Consider the following 20,875-nt stretch of genomic DNA (forward strand, 5'->3'; position numbering starts at 1 on the left):
TCCATCACGTAGTGTGTGGGTCACTGGGAAGGAAGGGATGCGTGCGTTAAATCACCAAGCCTTGACTTGTATGTGGCGTCCTTGCCCTAGCGCTTTTCTTTTTCTATATTCACTTTCTCTTTTTAGCGGTGCAAAAAAGAAGGTGTGTGAGATCAATTCCTGTCCCTGGGCGGGGAAGATATATTAAGAAAAGTCAGCGTAATAGTGAAAGAAGATAGTAAACTTAAATGATAAAAGAAACAAAGGCAGGACACGCGGCGAGTTCCGATGCGGCGATAAGCTGCAGCGTGTAATTCATCTGGCTGTGTACGAGGTGCGAGCCACCGTCGTGCGTTTTTTGTCTGCCTTCTTGTTGGACACGTCTAAATTGGGAAGCTATCGAATTTTCCTCCTTTCTTTTATCCCTCTTCGAGGCCTTGTGGTTGTGCTTCGGAGTACGGGGAACGCTTTCAATGAATTCGAGCAGGATTGATTCATCACGGCGCTGAGCTTGAGGGAAACTCGGTTCTCTGAGTATCTTTTCTATGAAACATAATAGAGGGCGAAAAAAAATAATAATAAAGGAGGACTGCGTATCGTTCTTGCAGTTCGTGCGCCACCACCCACGCCCCCCTCCCCCATCACCTTTCATCTGCTTCTGCTTCGTCTTTTTCTTCTTCGCGAGAGCTTCGCGGCTTGATCGAGTATAGCTCCTGGCGAGAACTCGTTAGAAAGCAGAGACTGTATACACGAAAGCGAGGCACGCCTTTTGGATGAAGTACCCCTGGGCCTTCTTGGTTTCCTCAGTTCCCGGTTTCGCGAAAACAAACTTTAAATTGCTGAACATATCATGGCGACTGCACCCGCAAGCGGGCAAGAAGAACGGGGCATGCAGCTTTTATAATTGCGGCGGATGAAAAGTATACCGCGTATAACGAGATGGCGCGTTATTTTAATCGCTTTTCTTTTTTCCTTTTGTCCCCTCCAAAGTAGTCTGGCGTCTCTGCATCGCAGTGATACAGTAGAATGCGTAAAAGGTCATAGGGGGTCGCGTAAGAAGCGAGAGAAACCTGGGTGCCACGAAAAAAAAACGAAAATACGCTTAAGCACACGTGTTTTCGTCTGAGACGCAGCACCATGACAAATGCATGAGTCTCGCGGGTTCGCCGATCATGAGTCTCGTCGTTCCGGGCAGCTTTCAAAGAGCGTTTGAGGACGAAACTTTTAGGTGCATTCGCCGGCACGCATTTCTGTAGCTAGATAAGAGAGAAGGATGAACAGGAAGAGCAGATTGGGTGAGGGAACAAACGCGAGTTAATGACATCTTAGTTGAAATCAAGGAAAAGAAATGGGCATGGGCAGGACATGTAATGAGGAGGAAGGATAACCGATGGTCATTAAGGGTTGCGGACTGGATCCCAAGGGAAGGGAAGCGTAGCAGGGGACGGCAGAAAGTTAGGTGGGCGAATGAGATTAAGAAGTTTGCAGGGACGGCATGGCCACAATTAGTACATGACCGGGGTTGTTGGAGAAGTATAAGAGAGGCCTTTGCCCTGCAGTGGGCGTAACTAGGCTGATGATGATGATGATGATGATGATGATGATGATGATGATGAACCCGGACTGAGCCTGGTTGCCTATACCCTGCACTGGGGTAAGGAAAAAGGCGAAGAAAAGGTTAAAAGAACGAGATAAAAGCATTGCTGATGTCGCCGTCGCAGCAAAAACTTGCGCTATCTATCACAGATATTCAGACATTCACTGAGTGCGGTTGCTTTCGGAAATCGCATTTGTGGCCTTCTGTAGCTGTGATTTTATTTTCAAGCCTTTCATGCTCAAAGGACGGGTAGTAGCACAGAACGTGTTAGTTTCTTCGCCACTACAGGCATTGCATCAGGTGCTATTGATTATTCTGATCAAGGTTGAGCATGCATTGATGAATGCAACTCCCAGGCACTGGCGAGACTGTACTGTTTCGTCAATTCGGGTAACTACAGGGAACATACACATACAGGGTGTCCCGACTGACTTTAGCTAGAGTTTAAATATATGCGAATGCCACGTAGCTGGACAGAACCAAGATAATGTTTTCTGCCGACGCTTGGAGATAGTCAAATTATTTATTTTCATTCCGCCTAACTAGGCAATTAGTCTTCATTAATTAATCAACTTCTCAAACACTATAAGTAGATGAAAAGCGTCGATGAGAAAACGCCGTCCTGTGTTATGGCACTGAAATTCATATGGAGTCGAACCCTCCACGTTTGGTGGCAGTCGAACCTTTATTTCTGTGGTGTTAATTAGGGCGCATTTATTTAAGACCCACGACCTTTGGTGCGAATTAGGCCATCAATTACTTTATAAGAAAGCGTGAAGCCGAGGCGAACAAGAAGCGTCAGCAAGAGCTGTGGTGGTAATTAAGGCAAAGTTAATTAAAGTATAGTTAATTAAGGTACTCGAACGCACGACCATTGACAGGAGTCGAGCCCACTTGGAGATATGGGCGAACCGGCCATATCTCCAAGTTGGATTACAATTGACATTGTGAAGGTCGACAGTCGAACCCACGTTCTCTGGTGTTAATTAAGGCGAAGTTAATTAGGGCACTGTTAGTTAATGTACAATTAATTAAGGCACTCGAACCCACGACCTTTGGTGGGATAAAACAAGTGATAGTAACAAGGCATTAGAATGAAAATGTCAAGTAATAAAATGAATGTCTTGTGAGTGGGCAGGCTTTCACCTTCATCCTCTTTAGAGTATGCTAAATTGACTGTCAACTTTTTTTACCACTGATTTAAAATGACATCGTCACGTTGATAATGTAATAGCTAGTGCAGGCGAGTCATTATAGGGTTTCTACCGCGTAATCCCAAAGAAATTCAGTGTGGGCAATAAAGAGCTACTCTTGAAGAAGTTCATGAGTTCTGTGTTTGAATATGCATGCGAGGCATGGGAATCACATATTTTTGCTGACAAGGAACGCCTTGAAAGAGTACAAAATTTAGCTACAAGATTTTTTACTGGAAATTATAGTTTTACCTTTGGCGCCACACAAGCGAAAAATAATTTACAATAGGAGTCTCTTGAGAATTGCAGGAAGAAACTTCGTTTAAAAAATTACAGGGTCTATTAAGGTCTCTCTTCAGAGGCGAACAGCGAAAGCCTACTCTTCCTCCTCTTATCATTCGCCTCTTTGTCTTTGCCTCTTCTATTTCTCTTCTTTCTTTTAGACATTACTGCTCACTACTAAGCGGTTTTAGTCATTTGTAATCACTTGTGGTCATTACAAGCCGTCGTTAGACATGTTGGTAATATCATAGTCATTAGTAGTCATTACAAGTCATTTCAGTCATTATTAGTCATTACTGGTCATTACTAAGCAGTCATTTTTAATGAATTGTAGTCGTTACAAGTTGTCGTTAGACGTATTGGTCATTTCATAGTCGTTACTAATCTTTACAAGTGAACTCAATCATTATCAGTCATTACTGCTTACTAGTAAGCATTTTTAGTCATTTGTAATCAATTGTGGTCATTACAAGTCGTCGTTAGACATATTGGTCATTTCATAGTCATTAGTATTCATTAAAAGTCATTAGTAGTCATTTTAGTCATTACTACTCATTACTAGACATTTCTAGTCATTTCTAATCAAGTCTGGCCCTTACAAGCCGTCGTTAGACATATTGGTCATTTCGGAGTCATTAGTAGTCATTACTAGTTATTACTAGTCGTTATTAACCTCTATCAATCGCTATTATCACGTTAGCATTCACTAACTGTCACTATCAATCATTTTTCACTCTTTAATGTGTCTTTAATCTTTCTTCATATGGCGTGATGATGCGTCAGCGGAGCTGACCACCGCAGTGGTGGTCAGGTCTGCTAACACAAACTTCACCATGAGCCTAGAAAGGCTTTAGCCTTAAAAGTTTTTCATAATTCACTCAACAATTTGTATGGACAAGCAACAGTACATACTTGAACCTCATTAGGCATAAGCTCGAGGCGACCATGCCCATAGAGTACCATAAGTATTTTGCCATACAACCATTCAGGACGTCTTTCTTCCCTAGAAAAATACGGGAATAGACTACCACCTTCAGTAGTTGATGTAATGTCGAATGATACGTTTTATAACTGGTTCAATTGATGCGATATTAGTTTTTTTTCTCTGCGTGCTAATAGTGTCTGTAATTCCTTGACCATTTTGCTTACTTATACTGTGTTGTTTATTTCTAAGTCATGGTACACAAATCCTGTTGATGCTGAATGGTGTCGCATACGCTTCCATCGTCACGCAAAGTGCGAAGTGCGAAAATGGCGCGGTGACTCAGTGGCCAGCGCCTTCCGGCTGCCAAATGCAGCAATTGTTCCCTACGTTCAGGACGTCTTTCTTCCCTAGAAAAATACGGGAATAGACTACCACCTTCAGTAGCTGATGTAATGTCGAATGATTCATCCGACATTACATTGTTATCAGTCTAGTATTTTCCCTATCTCTCCTTGATCATTTCCCTCTTCAGTAAAACCCATATATTTATATTGTAAAATTACATATGAATGTAACGACTTCGGTTCTATAAATCTCTTTCTTTACCTGAACGCGTTTGCTTATTACCTGAACGCGTTTTGCTTATCTCCACTGCTGACCAGTTAATGCTCTAATCAGCTTTGAACTCTAAGGGCTGCTTCTTGAAGGTAGACGTTCCCTAAGCGTCTCGCTGGGTGAATACCGTCGCATTCCATTACGATTTGCTGAGTCGTCTCCGAATTTTTTCCGCAGCAGACACAAGCCTAAGCCTGTTGCGAATAGTTTCGCATGAATTTAATGTCCTAACGCATCAAGCATGGACCTCAAATGTCAAGGCACTGCCCTTTGTGTTACCGTAAAAATTTTATTTCCTGATTTCTTGCTTGTCGTCGTTGTAAATATCATGGACTTTTGATTTCCGGCCTTTGCATTCAATTTAACGTCTCTGCTTCTCTCACTTTTTTCTCAGCTTTCTTTGCCTCTTCTCTCTACTTTCCGGGCGCTGCTGCTGCGGTCTCGCTCGAGCGCCACTGGGTTTTTTGCAACACCACCAGATGGCGTTATGAGCTTCCCTTTGAGTTATCATAAATTGTTTCTTTCCTTGTTTAGTTGTTTCCTCTTGAGTAGTTACTCATGGCAGGTTTCGTTCGCCTGGTGCGGAGGCGAACGAAACCTGTTTTGAGTAACTACTTAAAAGGAAAAAACTAAACAAGGAAAAAAACGATTTATGATAACTCAAAGGGAAGCTCATTACTTTTCGAAGCGAGATCGGGATGGCTTAGAACACGCCCCTATAAAGCGAGATATAAGGAGGAAGAAGAAGCATGTGCTCGCTGCGGTAAAGCTAGGGAAACTATGGAGCATGTTTTATTAGATTGTGAAGACGTCTGCCGAGCGATCGATTTAGGCACCACTGGCCTCCTTGAAGCCCTTGGGTTCAGCGAGCGCAGTGGAAAAGTAAGCATGTCCGCAATAGGGATTAGTAAGAGGCGATTGGAATATTGGTGGATGAAAAGTAGGGAAACGACAAAAAACCGAGACGTACAAAAGCAAAGTTCGCCATAGGGGGCCAGAAAATTTGGTTGTGGGAGTTCATAGTGTTTTTTTTTCTCTTCTTTTTTCCTTTTGTAACCTAGGTAGGACATTAAGCAGTATAACAGCTAGAGCTTGGTGGCGCAACCCACCGCCCCGTTCCAAAGGGGACGCTCATATCATCCATCCATCCATCCCGGCCGGCGTCGCCGCGGCAGCGTTTCACAATTTGTGCTTATATGGCTAGCGTTGTGCTTGCTTTCCTATGCGACAAAAATGCAGATGCAGGGCTGCGGAGGTCGCGTGCTGGGCTGTGATAGTGTAAACATTACAATCGCCCATAGCCTGAAGAGAACGCTTGGAGCTGGCGTCTAAACAGCGTGCTGGCCACGTATGCAGAAAGAGCATATAAATACGCGCCAGCAAAATGGCTCCAAAGCGTGCGTTCAACGTCGAGGACATCCAGGCCCGAAAGAAGCGTCGCGCGGAACAGAACTGTCTTCGCTACGAAGCAAAACGTGATGCAGACCGCGAATGTATGCGTACAATGTATCATCGTCATCATCATCATCACCATCACCATCATCATCAGCAGCAGCAGCAGCATCCTGGTTACGCCCACTGCAGGGCAAAGGCATCTCCAATATTTCTCGAACTACCCCGGTTATGTGCTAATTGTGGCCATGTTGTCCCTGCAAACTTCGATGTATGTACAATGTCTACATACAATTAGAATAAATAATTGATTTACGTACAGCGCCATAATTCAGTTCCAGTTTAACACTTCTGCCATGATGTGATGTGTCATGTGAGGCAGTGATAATGCTCAACCCTCTCAGAGGTTATCAACAATGACGCACAACAACGCTTCAAGCAAACACGTTTCCCTGTATGTTCTGTGGACTACGCAGACAAACAGCAGTGGTAGACGCAAGGCAACGTTTAAGATCAACTCACCACTCTCGTACTGGAATAAACACTCATGAACTTACACATTCGCCTCCAGCATCACCACTTATTATCGTTAATAAAGCAAACAGCATACAAAGCTTCGCTTACATCGATTTCCGCAGTGCGTGGGATCCACCTAACGTTTGATGACTTCAGGTCATGTGCTTGTACTTCCAATTACTCCCTAGCGCTGGCACCATTCCTGTTTCCCCAATTTCTTGCACTGCTTCATACTTCATCTTTATATCCTTAAAGTCCTCTACCTTTCATTTTCCTTGCCATTAAGCCACTCAGCTAAGGATTTCTTCTTCCATGTGCAGCTGCAGGGCCTGCTAAAAACTAACCCACATAAATTCTGGTCGTCTGTTTTACCAAGTGATACGATAGCTACTTCTATGGTGAATAACAATGTTTCTACTAATGATTCATTTCATATATCCAATGCATTTAATCACTATTTTCAGTCCGTTTTCACTCGTGACAACAATGTCATCCAACCAGACACCATTGCTCGTAGTAACATGTCCATCAATGACACAAACGTTACCGAAGAAAGTGTCTTGAAATTAGTTTTGAAACTTTATATTAAAAAATCTGCTGCCCCAGACGACATTCCGAACTTGTTCTCGGTACGGTACTCATTATGGACCTGTCGTTACCTTACTGTCATATTTAGCAAGTCCCTGGCATCCTCTACAGTACCCTCATACTGGAATATGGCTGATTTTCTTCCTTTATTCAAAACCGTTGACAAACACATTATATCTAATTATAGACCGATTTCTTTAACATCTCATTCGTGCAAAAGGGTACAATACATTATTCACAAACACATTATGGAATACCTTGAGCCACGTAAATTACTATCTAATATCCAGCATGGCTTTAGACGGGGATTCAGCATATTAACACAGCTAAGTGAAATTACGTATGGCATTTGTATTAACCTCGAAGCGGGCAACCAAATTGACGCAATCTTTATTGACTTAATTTTCAAAAGCATTCGACAACGTGATTCATACGAAATTTATGTATAAACTTGACGCCGCCTTAAATAATTCCCGCCTTCTGAACTGGATTTCTAGTTTCCTTTCCCATCGATCTCATTTGTGTCCTTTAACCGAGCTAGCTAATTCCAGGGTAGCAGAGGTACCCTCGGGAGTGCCACAAGGTTCAGTGTTGGGTCCGTTGCTTTTCTTGATCTGTATAAATGATTTGCCTCTTCACATAACCTCAAATTTACGTTTGTATGCTGATGACTGCGTATTATATCATAAAGTTTCCTGCCTTTATGACCATTTAGAGTTTCAAAAATAACTTTCTGCTTTTAGCTCTTGGTGTGCTACCTGGCAAATGACAACTAACACCCGTAAAACCGTTGCTATGACTTTCACTGATAAAACCACGCATTCCATTTTTTCCCCACAACATTAATAATAGCCCCATTCAGAGCGTCAGTGAATATAAATACCTCGGTCTTGTTTTCACACCCAGTATGTCTTTGTCTAAAGACATAGATTTATTAACCTCAACGGCACTGAAAAAGTTGGGCTATCAGCGCCGCACATTGACCACGGCCCCAAGGGATGCTAAACTATCGATGTATAGACCTCTAATCCGACATTTACTAGAATATGCTTCTCTTGTCTGGAATCCGCACAAACAATGCGACATTAATCAAATCGAGGTCATCCAAAAGAACGCGGTTCCCTTCATATACCACAGGTTCGACAGATTTTTCACCTACCGCAGCGCTTCCATCCCTAGGCTTGCAACCGCTCTCAGATCGCCGACGAATGGAATAGCTCTAGTTTCTGCATTTCATCATTAGCTCCTCTTGCCGGATTTCATCGGATAATTATCTAACTCCTGCTAAATCATGCAATACTCGAAGTTACCATCACCTAAACATTGCACCTTATTTTGCCTGTACAGACACTTTTAAATACAGTTTTTTCCCCGTATTATTGAATATCGGAATTATTTTCCTGGTAATGCTCCTTCTCTGCCTTTAATCTTATCTTTAGCGACCATTGAATAGGTAGTTATTTTCAATTAGTCCGTAGTTCTGCTTCCCATACCCACCCCTGCAATAGCCCAATAGGGCTGCAGTATATACAAATAAATACAAATAAATAAAATATAACTGCACTCCGCTTTCCCATCATCCTCAGGTCATCTTCGTGGATATTTGGGTGGCTGTCTTTCCTTTGTTTATGTACACACCTAAATATTTACATTGTTTGGCTGTGGATGCGACTTGCTTTTGAATTGATACCAAGTAATCATTCGCTTCTTCATTATGACCATAATTCCCGATTTCTCTGTGCTAAAAGTAAGGGCTAGATATGTCGTTTTATTACCATAAGTATCCGTAAGTCTCTGCAAATCCCCTTAATTTTCTGCTATAGTAGCATCCTCGTTCACATACATTATCCCTGGACCTCTCTGTAGCACCATCTGCCCGTTAGGGGTTTAAAATCAATCAAAACCTAATTTACTGTTTTCCAATCGTGTTTCCATACCCTTAACATAAAGCGTGAACAACAATGGAAGCAAAGGAATCCTTGCTTCAGTCATCGGTAAATTTCCAATAGTTCTTAGCATTTTCGGTCGTCGCATATGATTTGCATTCGGTTGTTTTTATTTATGTCCTTCAGCAGCTCTAATAAATCGCCATCCATATGTACTGTTCCTGAGGATATCCCATAGAAACTCTCCGTCTATACATTGTCATAAGCTACCTTTGTATCTAGAAACGCTATTCATAATGGTCTACTTTGAGCCATTGAAAGTTTTATGCACTCAGCGGGAACATATTACCTTCCAAGCATAACCCTGGCTTGAATGCTATCTGTAGTTCATTCAAAACATCGCTTCTCTCCACCCACTTTGACAGCTTTAGCTTAATGGCTTGTGTTGTCATTCTATATTTAACCGACGTCACTGTAAGACCTCATATTATCCTTATCTCATTTGCCTTTATACATTATATTTATTCTGCTTAAACGCCACCCCCTTAGAATTTGCCTTGCTTTATTTTCTTGCTCGATAGCGCTAGTCAGCTGAGTCTTGCCCTTAGGAACCAGTTGTTTGATGAGTTGCATAGAGATTTCATCGGATCCCGCTGCCGTATAATTACCGACATTTTCTTCCGCTTTCTTCCGGTTCAAGTTTTCTGCTTTATGTCGTGCACTCTCTGGCTGCTCTGTGGCTTGATCTATCAGGGCTTGAATTACACTATCTTCTTTGCCGAATTTATAACTAATTACTTCCCTCACGTGCAGCAGCACGCCTTCTCCTCCGAAGGTTTCATCCTGATTCCGTATGACAATCTGTAAATATTTAGTTGGGACTGCTAGTGCATTCACATGGTTCCAGAACCTTTTTTCGTGTGTCTTCATCCTTTTTGCGAAAGTCATGCACGCAACTCTCACTTGTGCTTTCTAAGTTTGTATTGCGCTAGTTTACTCGCCACCCTTTAATTTTCACGGTAAGGGTTCCATCTAAGCATTACTTGTTCTTCGTGCAATACCAGATTTTTGGTTTCTGTGTGATCCCTAGAGGACTGTTTACGCTCATTCATACCTTGTTTTGTTTTCTTGTTCCACCCTTTTCATGGTTCCTCTTTCTACTTCAACGATTCTTGAGCTTCTAGTAATCCCTGATCCTTGTAGGAAGTGCCTCTGTTTCCCTCTATATGGTTTTCGCCATTTGGAATATTTACTTTTCAGTCATTTTTGGGTATGTTGCTGCTGTTGCTTCCTATTTTGTGTAGGTTCTGCAAATCTCTCTCGAAGTTTAGCGTTGTACATTTATAATCGCCACCCAAACTATCATTCATTCTTGAGATAGCAAATTTATGGACACTCCAGGTACATTTCCGCGATCATCGTCACTGTCGGCGGCGGCCTCGCTGTGATGTTCCGGTAAAGTCCAGATGCGATAACATCGTTGCCTCGTGCCGTATGCCGTATGCGCGAGTGAAAACGTGCGTGAGGGAACCGACGATGGTGGATCAATGTCCCTCACGCGTGGGAGGAAAGCGGGGAGGCAGCGCGCCATCTTCCAGCGTGCACAGGGCAATGGGGGTGGGGAGGTAGAGGGGGAGGGGGCGTTGTACTCCGGTGCCCGCTGCTAATGGCGCGGCCGGGCGGGCATTGTCACTAAAGCGATCTGCGATGGGGACAGAGTGCGCCGAGCGCTGATAGCTTCGTGTGCGCTGTGTTCTCGCCGTTTAATTCGCGTTGAAGCGAGAGGAAGTACGAGAGGAAGTAATTCGCTAGCTGTTGCTGCCGCGCTTCCTCACTCCAGCGCTTTGACAGCGAGTGTGCGCGGTCATTGAGGGAGATGTGGTCATGTTTGCTTGTGCGCGCGTGCCACCATGCTTGTTAATTTAGTCCGTTAGCGAATGTTTACAAATTTATACGGCCGATAAAACTACTATCCTTACTTTGTATAGCTGTCTGCTAATTTACTATAGAAGTTAATTCTTCTCCTTTCGGACGAAAGTGCGACTTTTTGTTCATCTTACGCCATTTGGTTTAGTCGTTCATTACCAGTTTATGGGACTATAGAACATAGTCGATACTTGACTGCCTATTACCAGCAATGCCCATAGCATTTGTTCTTCCTGTTAATAAAGTTTTGTTCCTCGCACTGATCCAACTCTACAGAACCATTGTAATTGGCATATTCATCTAGATCTTTCTTACCGGCGTTCATATTTCCCACTAATACCACCTGGCCTGATTGTTTTAGCTCATTTCTATGGCTTCTAGTACAGTCCAACATTTCTTTATTTTGCTCTCTGCCTTCACCGTCCGTCCTTAGGTGGCCAGATTTTCTAAACTTGTATATTCCACTTCTGTAACAGTCAATAAATTTATTTCGCTCACTGCTGCCACTAGCTGTCCATAAGTAAGCTTCTCCCAGCCATGTATTGTATTCTTTCCCATGTGTCGCTAGTCTATAAATGTTCCTTACATTTGTCTTTTGCCCTCTGGCATTTCATACCTTGCCTTATGAGCATGTGTACGCATCCGCTTTTCTTCATCATAGTCATCGTGTTGCACCCTTGCAATGCAAAATGGTCAATAACAGGTCGCTTTTCCAAACCATGTATAATTTCCATCAAGGCGCTCTCGCTAGCTTCGTCATTCGACTGGATTTGAATTTCCAGTTAATTATCCTGCGTGTGACGCCCATCTCAAAGCTCGGCAGAATAAGCAAGTACTCCCGCATACTGGCTCACAAATATTCTTGCAGGCTACGTACTCAATGACACTCAAGTGCAGTTAAACTCCTCGACACCCACTCACGTTAATGAGAGCAGCATTCCGGGCAAATTGGTAATCCATTGCTTAAATGATATTGCGCGACCTAAAAACGACACGGACGTGAAAGAAGACGACACACCAAGCGCTCACGTTCCTGCTTGCGTTCCTACTCACGTCAACTCATACTCACCAACACTTTCTAACATTTATAACTTATGCTCACTTAAGTTTTTATACTCAATTACTTCCGGCATGAATTCGAAGGTAGCTGGCCCATGCCGTCGTCCAACTTATCCACGCTGAGGACATTGATGAAGGGAAGAACTGCTTCTCATCGAGAACGAGGAATATGGGTTTATTTACAGTATTTAAATCAATCTAACATGACTGCTTGAGAAAAAGAGTGTCAGTCCAACATGACTGCACGAGAGCAGTGTCCAGCATTCGCACCACAGCAGTTTTTAAACACTCGGTCCTCCCACAATATAAGGTGACGCGAACGTTCGTTTACTCATTGTCAACTTGCCGCCGCCCTGCAGAACAGTTTACGCACACATAGGCACACACATTCCGATGTCCGGCGCCGACGTCAGAGGGGCGCCGTTCCGGGAAGCTCGGAGCCATGGTGGGTAGCTTGTTGTCCTGCGTCCCGGAAGGCGTGTGGGAAGCAACAAAAAACGGCTTTCCCGCGGCAGCTCGTTCACGCGTAGCAGATCAGGTCCGCGCTGGGGAGCTCGGGCACAATAGTTCGCCCGCGGAACTCGTTCCGTCACAACGGCGATGGGGCTGGAGGATGGCGGCGGTGTCAGCACAAAGCCCGCTTCATCGAACGCATCCTAGCTGAAGCGACGGAGAGTGGGGGATGCGTGTCTTGTTCCCCGGTCGTAACTGTGTGGCAATCTTGCATTGCAGCTCGCCATTCTTAACAACGCCCACTCGCCCTGGCCGAGTCACGTTTATAGTCATGTTCGCTCAAAATCACCGTCACTGGCTCACATAGCCGGCACTCAGTCCCTGCTCGTATTCACATTCACTCAAGCTCATGGGCATTCCCACTCATACTCGCGTCCACATAGACCTTTCGTCACTCACTAAGGCTCTACATTAATGCTAATTACATATACTATATACCATACTAATTTCATAGGCATAAGGCCTGCAAAATTAGTATGGAGCGAGTACAAGTCATTGTGCTCCTGAGTGAGTATGCCACACTATGCCCCTGCTGTTGCTAGCTGCCGCCGCTGCTGCTTTTGATGATGATCTCTATTGGCGTTCCCTTTGAAACGGGTCAGCGACAAATACTTGAGCGAGTATTTACTCGCTCAAGTAAATACTTGAGCTTGAGCGAATAAGGATTGAGCGCATAAGGATTTACTACATCTATTACAGTGTACCATTTTGCATTTATCTAGTTTACATTGTCTCTCTTCATTAAAACTTCAATTTGTATATTGTGCAGTGATGTGTCACGGCCAAGACTCCATTTCTTCTCAGCCTTTTTCGTTCTTTATTTTTTTAGCGATACTGCCTCTTGTTTACTTCAAACGCTCACCTATTAACGCTGCGATCACCCTACTTGCGCTCTCACGTGGCGAGCTTATGAAGCTTTATAGTGCCACAGTCGCTTTACCCGCCTACGACTGCAAGAACTGAACTACCTACAGCCGTACAGCTCCTTATAAGTATGCTAGAGCGAAATCTAGCATTAGCGTAGGCGTGCGCCACTAGTGCGGTGCTCCATTCACCATGTGAATGATAGTTACTACACGGATTTGTCTAAATTTTACACTTTGGGCTTCGTATAACTTGGATTCTTGTTTTAACCTAACCTGCCATCGAAAATTTCTTGTGCAGCAACAATGAGCCTGATTTATCCACCAACTTTTACCTTATTAATAAAATGTCAGAAATAACTATCAATAGTGACTGCCTAAATGTCCTTTAAATTTACTGATGCATACGCTCGAAAGTGTCGAGAGTTCTTTTATGCACTGGGTGGTACTGCTTGATCGAATGAATTAATGCTCAACGCAAAAGACTAAGCTGATCCAGGAAAAGTTGTGCGGCTAAAAATAAGATAAGAACAAGCAAGAGGGGGCGCTAAAAATGCCACACCATCTTTTTATTTTCCGTTTTTAGTTCTTCGACTAATCCATGTCGAATGGTAGAATTCATGTACTGTCCATCATTGTCAGGATATTGTGACGGTGATAAGACTAAGCAAAACAAAAGGGAAAATGTATTTAAGTAATATATGCAGATAGAAGCCGAGATGGCGGAACAACCACCACGCGAGGCGCTTCATAGATCCTTGACTTCATCTTCTTCCTTGCACCTTCTCCAATGTACGGGAATGGCTTGTAGCAATATTAACGACTAGACTTCAGCACCAGAGACACTAGTCTCAATGAGCAACTCTAGTTCGTTGTGTGCTGTGTTGCGTTTTATGTATGTTGTGTATCTGTGACGTGTACATTAGATGTCATGCCATTTTTCACCGTTCCCATCTTGAGAAGCACGCTAGGCCTGCCGCCACGCAAACCTCTCCGAAATTTTTAAAGAGAATCCCCCCCCCCCATTTCACTCCTACCCCTCTATTTGTATTTGAGACGCTGTTTGCCAGTAAAGAGCCTATCGGGTTTTCTTATTCCAATTTAGCCATTGATGCACATTACCTTCCCGCGTTCCACTTCAGCAGTGCGCTCCGGTGCAGTGTTCCAAAGTTCAAAGTCTATTCAGTGTCACTGAAAGCAGGAAAACGCCACTCGCCTTGCGATTTGAGTCGCAGCACCAGCACTTAAAAGGGCGAACGCAATAAAAGCACGACCGAAGTAAAGCAGCGAGGCGCTCCTTAGTTGCAACAATCGAGCCGAATGAGTTCTCTCGAACACACTTTCACGAAAAGCTGAAACTACGCAGTCAACAAATTCAAAAGCGGCATAGTGTCCAAGAGACACGTGCGTCTTTCGTGTTTGCCCTGTAGGCCCGAATCAACCACACGGGCTCGAATTCGGACTGCGCCAGCGCAAACACGACTCACGCTTGCTCGCATGGCAGGTTCGGTGAAACTGGCTAGCATAAAAAAAAAAAATCCCAAAACCTTCAAATCTTGTTAGCCCGGCCGGATGTCTCACTTCGACCGAGCTTGTTTTCAAATCTTCGCCTCGGGTCTCTTCTCAATCGTTGTCGGGCCGCCAGCATTGTTTGCCGAGAGCTGAAAAAATAGCAGAGTCGCGGAGTTCCTGCACGAACCGTGAGCGCGTACCGCCCACACGAACTATAGCACGCTTAGTTTAAACTGTGCCAGTGGTCAGTAAGTTCAGGTGAACGCATTTTATTTGTAATCGCATGAATTAAATCCGGTTGTTTGGGGCCCCATTTTATTCAGAACCAAGAGCGCTAACGCGGGTGAGTTTCTGCAAGGAAGAAAAGAGAGAGAGAGAGAGAGAATAAAAACCATGACACTGGTGGAACATTTTCTTTCCTTTGGCTTCGAGTGATTCACCACACTAAGGATAAAAATGACGAGGATTCGCGTTAAAATTGCGTAGTGCGAACACTCATCCTCTGCGTGTTTCATTGCTGACGGTGCAAGAGGCGTGTGATTTTTCTTGTTCTTCTTTTTGCTCTTGACCCTAATACAGAACCACTATGCGTATACTTTGCGGCCATATAAAAAATATTGCGATGCATGGAATTATCATTGTCAGCTCCCTATTGTCATGTCAATCTTTTTTCAACAGATGGGCTTTTGTGTACAAAAACATATAACCACCAAAATTCTTTATACCCAAGGTCCAATTTCTCATTTTCTGGAAGTATTTGAGGGCTTATTCTTGGCTCTTTATTTCTTGAAAGTTGGAGTGTGAGTTAGATAAATATGATCCTTTCTGATGCGTTGTGTGCCGGGCGAGTTTAATAATGGATCACCAGATTCGGGGGCCTTCTAGACACACCAGCAGAATTCGAAGTGCAGACGCCATCGCTGGCAGCGCTACACCCGTATCTATCTCGACCACTAATTAGGGGAAATTTCGGCACCAAATATCATTTATCTGGTGAGACATTGAAGGCTTTTTTTTATTTATGGGGTTTTACGTGCCAAAACCAAGATCTGATTATGGGGCACGCCGTAGTGGGGGACTCCGGAAATTTGGACCACCTGGGATTCATTAACGTGCCCCCAAATCTAAGTACGCGGGTGTTTTCGCATTTCGCCTCCATCGAAATGCGGCCACCGGGGCCAGAATTCTATCCCACGACCTCGTGCTTGGCAGCCCAACACCATAGCCACTATGCAACTACGGCGGGTATTGAAGGCATTATCCGCTGGGAAATGTTGCCGAGTTTCAGATGGACCAGCCAAAGAACGCTGTACTGTATTAACAGCCAACTGCGTCTTAAGCAAATCAACTGAGACCACTTAGTCAGCGCTATGTTGCAGTTATCTTAGGCAGGACCACTCACGCTGTCACAGTGGAAGCGTTGCCAAATTCGTCTTGCGAAAATTGCCAGATCATGTTACCAAATATTGTCTATGCCCCATTTGTTTCGTTCAGCTGTCGGGTGCCCTTTGCGGCTGCAGGTTAGGGGACTAGAGAAGCACTCTACATTTGTCTGTTGACTTTTCCTTTCTTTTCTTTTTCTTCTTTTGCGCATAACGAGGAAAGTATTTGAGCGATGACATCGCGAGCCTCCAAAGACGCTGTGCGTGTCATCGGAAAAAATGGAAAGTGATGCATATTATTTCTCGTATGCTGTACTTAGTTTTCGCAGAGTAAATTTTTTAATGGTGCAGAAACAAAAATGAATGCCATGGCGTTACACACCAGTCGATTGTTAAACATAGGTGTAAGCTCGGTCTTCACACTGTCTTTTAAAACGAAGCTTATTTTGAATACTTTACCGAGTTTGGCGTGGCTGCATGGCTGTTGGGTCGGTCGCTATCCTCCCGGATATATTTGTGGATACATATAGACAAGGGTTATAATAAAGTACCCGTGAAGTGGCTTATACCACCCTTGTAAGCTGGCCGAGGATGCCCACCTCTGTATGGCGAAACAAAAAATAACTTCCTGCATAAATCCTGAGCATATAATGTCAGTTCACATCATCATCATCATCATCATCATCATCATCGTCGTCGTCGTCGTCGTCGTCGTCGTCGTCGTCGTCATCGTCGTCGTCATCATCATCATTCGAATTCTTTGATTTGCGTTTTTTTTTCTTTGATTCAGCCACTCAGTGCGTGTCAAAGGTTGTGTGCCCGTTCTTGAACTAAAGCCCCTCTCTTGAACAGTTCACCAGAATAGGCATGCCCCACTAGGGCACAAGAGGTACAGAATCCCTTAATGTTCCTTAATACGTGTCCTACTTTTCTGTACATATACCTGTCATCCCCATTCTTTTCTCGACAAGCCTTCGTCCTTTTGACATAGCTGCGTATATGTGCCACACATTGGATCCGTCTGATAAGGTGCTTGAATTTGTGCATCGGTTGTGAGCGATATAGTGCATAGGCATAACAATTATTTAACGATAAGTTTTTGACCTTTGTGCTGGATAAACACAATCATTTCATGAGATTACACGATGCCTAGCATAAATGTAAAGAAAATTATAAGCAGCGCCGTTAGTTGTAAAACATTTATTTACCCACTTCACTAAAGCTTCGTTTCACATAGATTGGGTCGGTACATTTTTTTTTTTCGTGCGTTTTCGTCATACGAACGGCAGTCTACTATTCGATACTGCAAGGTCCAAGGGTGCGCAATGTCTTTTTGATTGATAATGACGTCGTCGCATAACAGAATGAGATCTTCTGTTCCTTTGTGGTGTTTCATATATTTTGATAATCTCAGTGGCTAGAAGAAATGCGTCTAGTTCTGCTGCTGTTGATCATCGCTCGCGTCCTAGAGGACAAGCGTGTCCCTCATGAAAATCCGGTAAAACTTAAACTGCTGTTGTCGTGCCTTCCTTGTCATAACCATCCGTGTAAACATCCGTGTAAACATCCTTGGTAGTCATTCAAGAGCTGCGAGGCCTTTTGTTGCAAGAGCCAAGACGCCCATTTTCTAATGAAGGCTTTCAACTGACGTTTCGATCTTAGGTACCTTTGGAGCTCCTAAGTATGAAATCCTAGGTCTCATTAGGAGTCGAATGACATGGTCTTTTTCCACGCTTTAGCAAGGGTACCACAGAAGCAATTATGACCGAAGATGTGATTCCTCCGATATTTTCTTGAATATATGCAAGACAAGAGACGTTTCTGTTTGACCGAAGTTTTTCACCATGCAATAGGAGATGTTCCCGAGACTGAAACCCGAGTAACTTGGACCATACCTTGTTAGTACACAACTAGTATACAATTTTTCCGTACAGACAACCCCATAGCTTTCAAAGTATTGCATTGACTTAATGAATGATATAGGGCATCTACAGTCTACGAATTGCGGCACATTGGGGCGCTGCTATAGGCTTTGAAGGCTGCGTTGGCGTGTACATGGCATAGTTGTAGAGACGAAAGTCGGAGCTGACAGTGGCCCCCCATTAAGGCATGAAAAGGGGAACTTAACGTTGTTATCAACGCAGAAACAATAACTCCTGATAAGACTACAGAAAGTCTACTTAGAGAACACCACAAAATTACTATATATATATATATATATATATATATATATATATATATATATATATATATATATATATATATATATATATATATATATATATATATATATAGGTCGCAAATGTGCTGCCTTTCAAATCCGAAGCATCTTTTGCCTAGTTGAAGCCAAGGTCTTCACAAGGTCACACAGTTCGTCGCTGATGCATGTGCATCCCCATGCGGCCTATTGATATATGCGCTATGGCCTATATGCGCTATTGGAGCGGTCACACCGCTACTGGTTTGGCGCCTCCTCTCCTTGCTCCACTCGCCGGCACGGGCGTGCGCGTCACAAATAAACGTGACTCGATTGCGCTAGCTGCGCTATGTTGCGCGTATGCCTCTACTTGCAGGTACAACAATCAGCCCTCCAAAGTAACAAGCAGGAGAGGAGCTTATAAGAGTGCAAAGGTTCTGCAGAAAGTGCGGAGGTATGCGATCCGTACCGAAATGGCGAGGCAGGAGGCCAAGCGACGGGCCAGCGTGATACGCACGCCTGCGGAGCGCGAGAAGCAAGAGAAGCGACGCACGGCCGAAGCACAGCAGCACGCCAAGCGAACGGCCACTGACCAGGCCGCCGAGACGAAACGGCGCCGATTGGAGGACCAGCACTTACGGGCCGCCGCGCGTACTTTCAAAAGCACTTTGTCGAAGACGAATTGGGTGTGGCGTGTAGCGTCTGCGACCCCTTATGGTTCCGATCTTACGTCGTCAGGGTGTCGCGGCTCGCGCATGTGGTGGTCCTCGAGTGAGTGTTTCCCCGGGAGCACGCGAGTTCGTTCGGGCCTTGCGCCACGTAAATTGCAGAAATGCTTCGCAGTGATGTAGAGGCTCATCGAGGAAGGTTTCTGCCGTAATTTTTCTTTTCAGTTTTGTGTATCATCTTGTTATTTTTTCAAATGACTCCAAGTAGTAACGTCTTGCCATCTTCGAGGCATTACATAAGATGCTCTTATAATTTAGGTGTGGTTACATCTCTCAGATGTTCCGGTAACACAGAGAAAGTGGCTGCTATAGTGACAGCCTACTTTAGCTCACTCCACTCTACTGAGAATTTTGGATGCCGCTCATGCACTCACAACGTGCGGACAACAGAAACGTACGCAGTGGGAAATCGAAGAGAATTTCAGTCGCGGCGTTGAGAGTCGGTTCACAGCTACAACGGCAGTGATTCAAAGATTCCGAGTATGATTTATTTTCAAAATGACTCTCAACTTGTCGCGTCCGTGAAAGCGCATGGACGCATGGACAAAGCTGATTATTTCAAACTTCACGGCCTCTTTACGGTGACTGCGGTCGTCCATTAGCACCAGTGCGCATCAGCCCGATTAGAAGGATTACGCGGTGCCTAATGTTGTGCTCAAAGGTGCGTACGGGCCGAAAACCACGGCGCTCTCTTCAGTCTGCTTTTCGGCTTCGGGCGAGGTCATTCGCCCGCTTTCCAAGCCGGTGCCTTTGCAGCATCGTCCATGCCTCCGGCTGTAAAACATTAGCGGTGCAATTAACGACCCGCTCTGTGCGGCCTCTACTTTCCGTTTCCACCGGGGAACCAGGCAACCGCTGCAAACTTGCGCCTGGAGCGTCACGATTTCGGAATTAGGCCGGCTGCAGCCCGATTACGAACAGGAGGAGGAGGAGGAGGAGGAGGAGGAGGAGGAAAGAAAGATAGAAGGCAGGTATGTTAACCAGAAATGCATCTGGTTGGCCACCCTACACTGCGGGACGGGAAAGGGGGAATAGAAAGATGAGATAGAGGGATGAGTGGGAAGAAGTAGGGGAAGAACGACACGGTGAGTTCGCGCACGCGTGCTTAGGGCCTCGCCAAGTCTAAGACGTTCACACAGGCCAGCGTGCTTAGGGCCTCGCCAAGTCTAAGACGTTCACACAGGCCATTCGCCTTCAAGAAACACAAAAGTGCCTTCACCGCTTTGTGCGCCGATGAACGATGGGGACGGTCTTCAAGGAGCCACTGTACGGACAACGGCCGATCTTTCAGTCATCGTAATAGGATAGATAATGTTTGTCTTTCCTACTGAAATCGACGACAGTGACGCTATAAATGTTCGATGTACTCTTCGCTACCGCAGACGTCGACGCGGCACTGTCGGTCATTACAATCAATGTAGTGTGAGCCATCGTGAAAGCCACTCCCAACCACAGCCCGTGTAGAAGCGATGCCGCACGTCGGTGAAGCCCGGGTGGAGCTCGGAGTTGGAGCGAAGGGTTCAGTTCGTGTAACCTGGTGCGCCTTATATTTCGTGAGTTCCATTCTGCTAAGGGGAGTTTGCGTGCCAGGTGACGAAGCTGCCTTGCAGCGTTTGCCCTGGAAAGAGGAATGGGAACGCTGTGTTCTTTATGTGACTCTCGGGCATCTTTGTCTGTGTGATAATTTGCTCGGATCCCGCAATGGCCAGGTAATCACTGGAA

Source organism: Dermacentor albipictus, chromosome 1, assembly GCF_038994185.2.
Source record: "Dermacentor albipictus isolate Rhodes 1998 colony chromosome 1, USDA_Dalb.pri_finalv2, whole genome shotgun sequence".
Classification (NCBI taxonomy): domain Eukaryota; kingdom Metazoa; phylum Arthropoda; class Arachnida; order Ixodida; family Ixodidae; genus Dermacentor; species Dermacentor albipictus.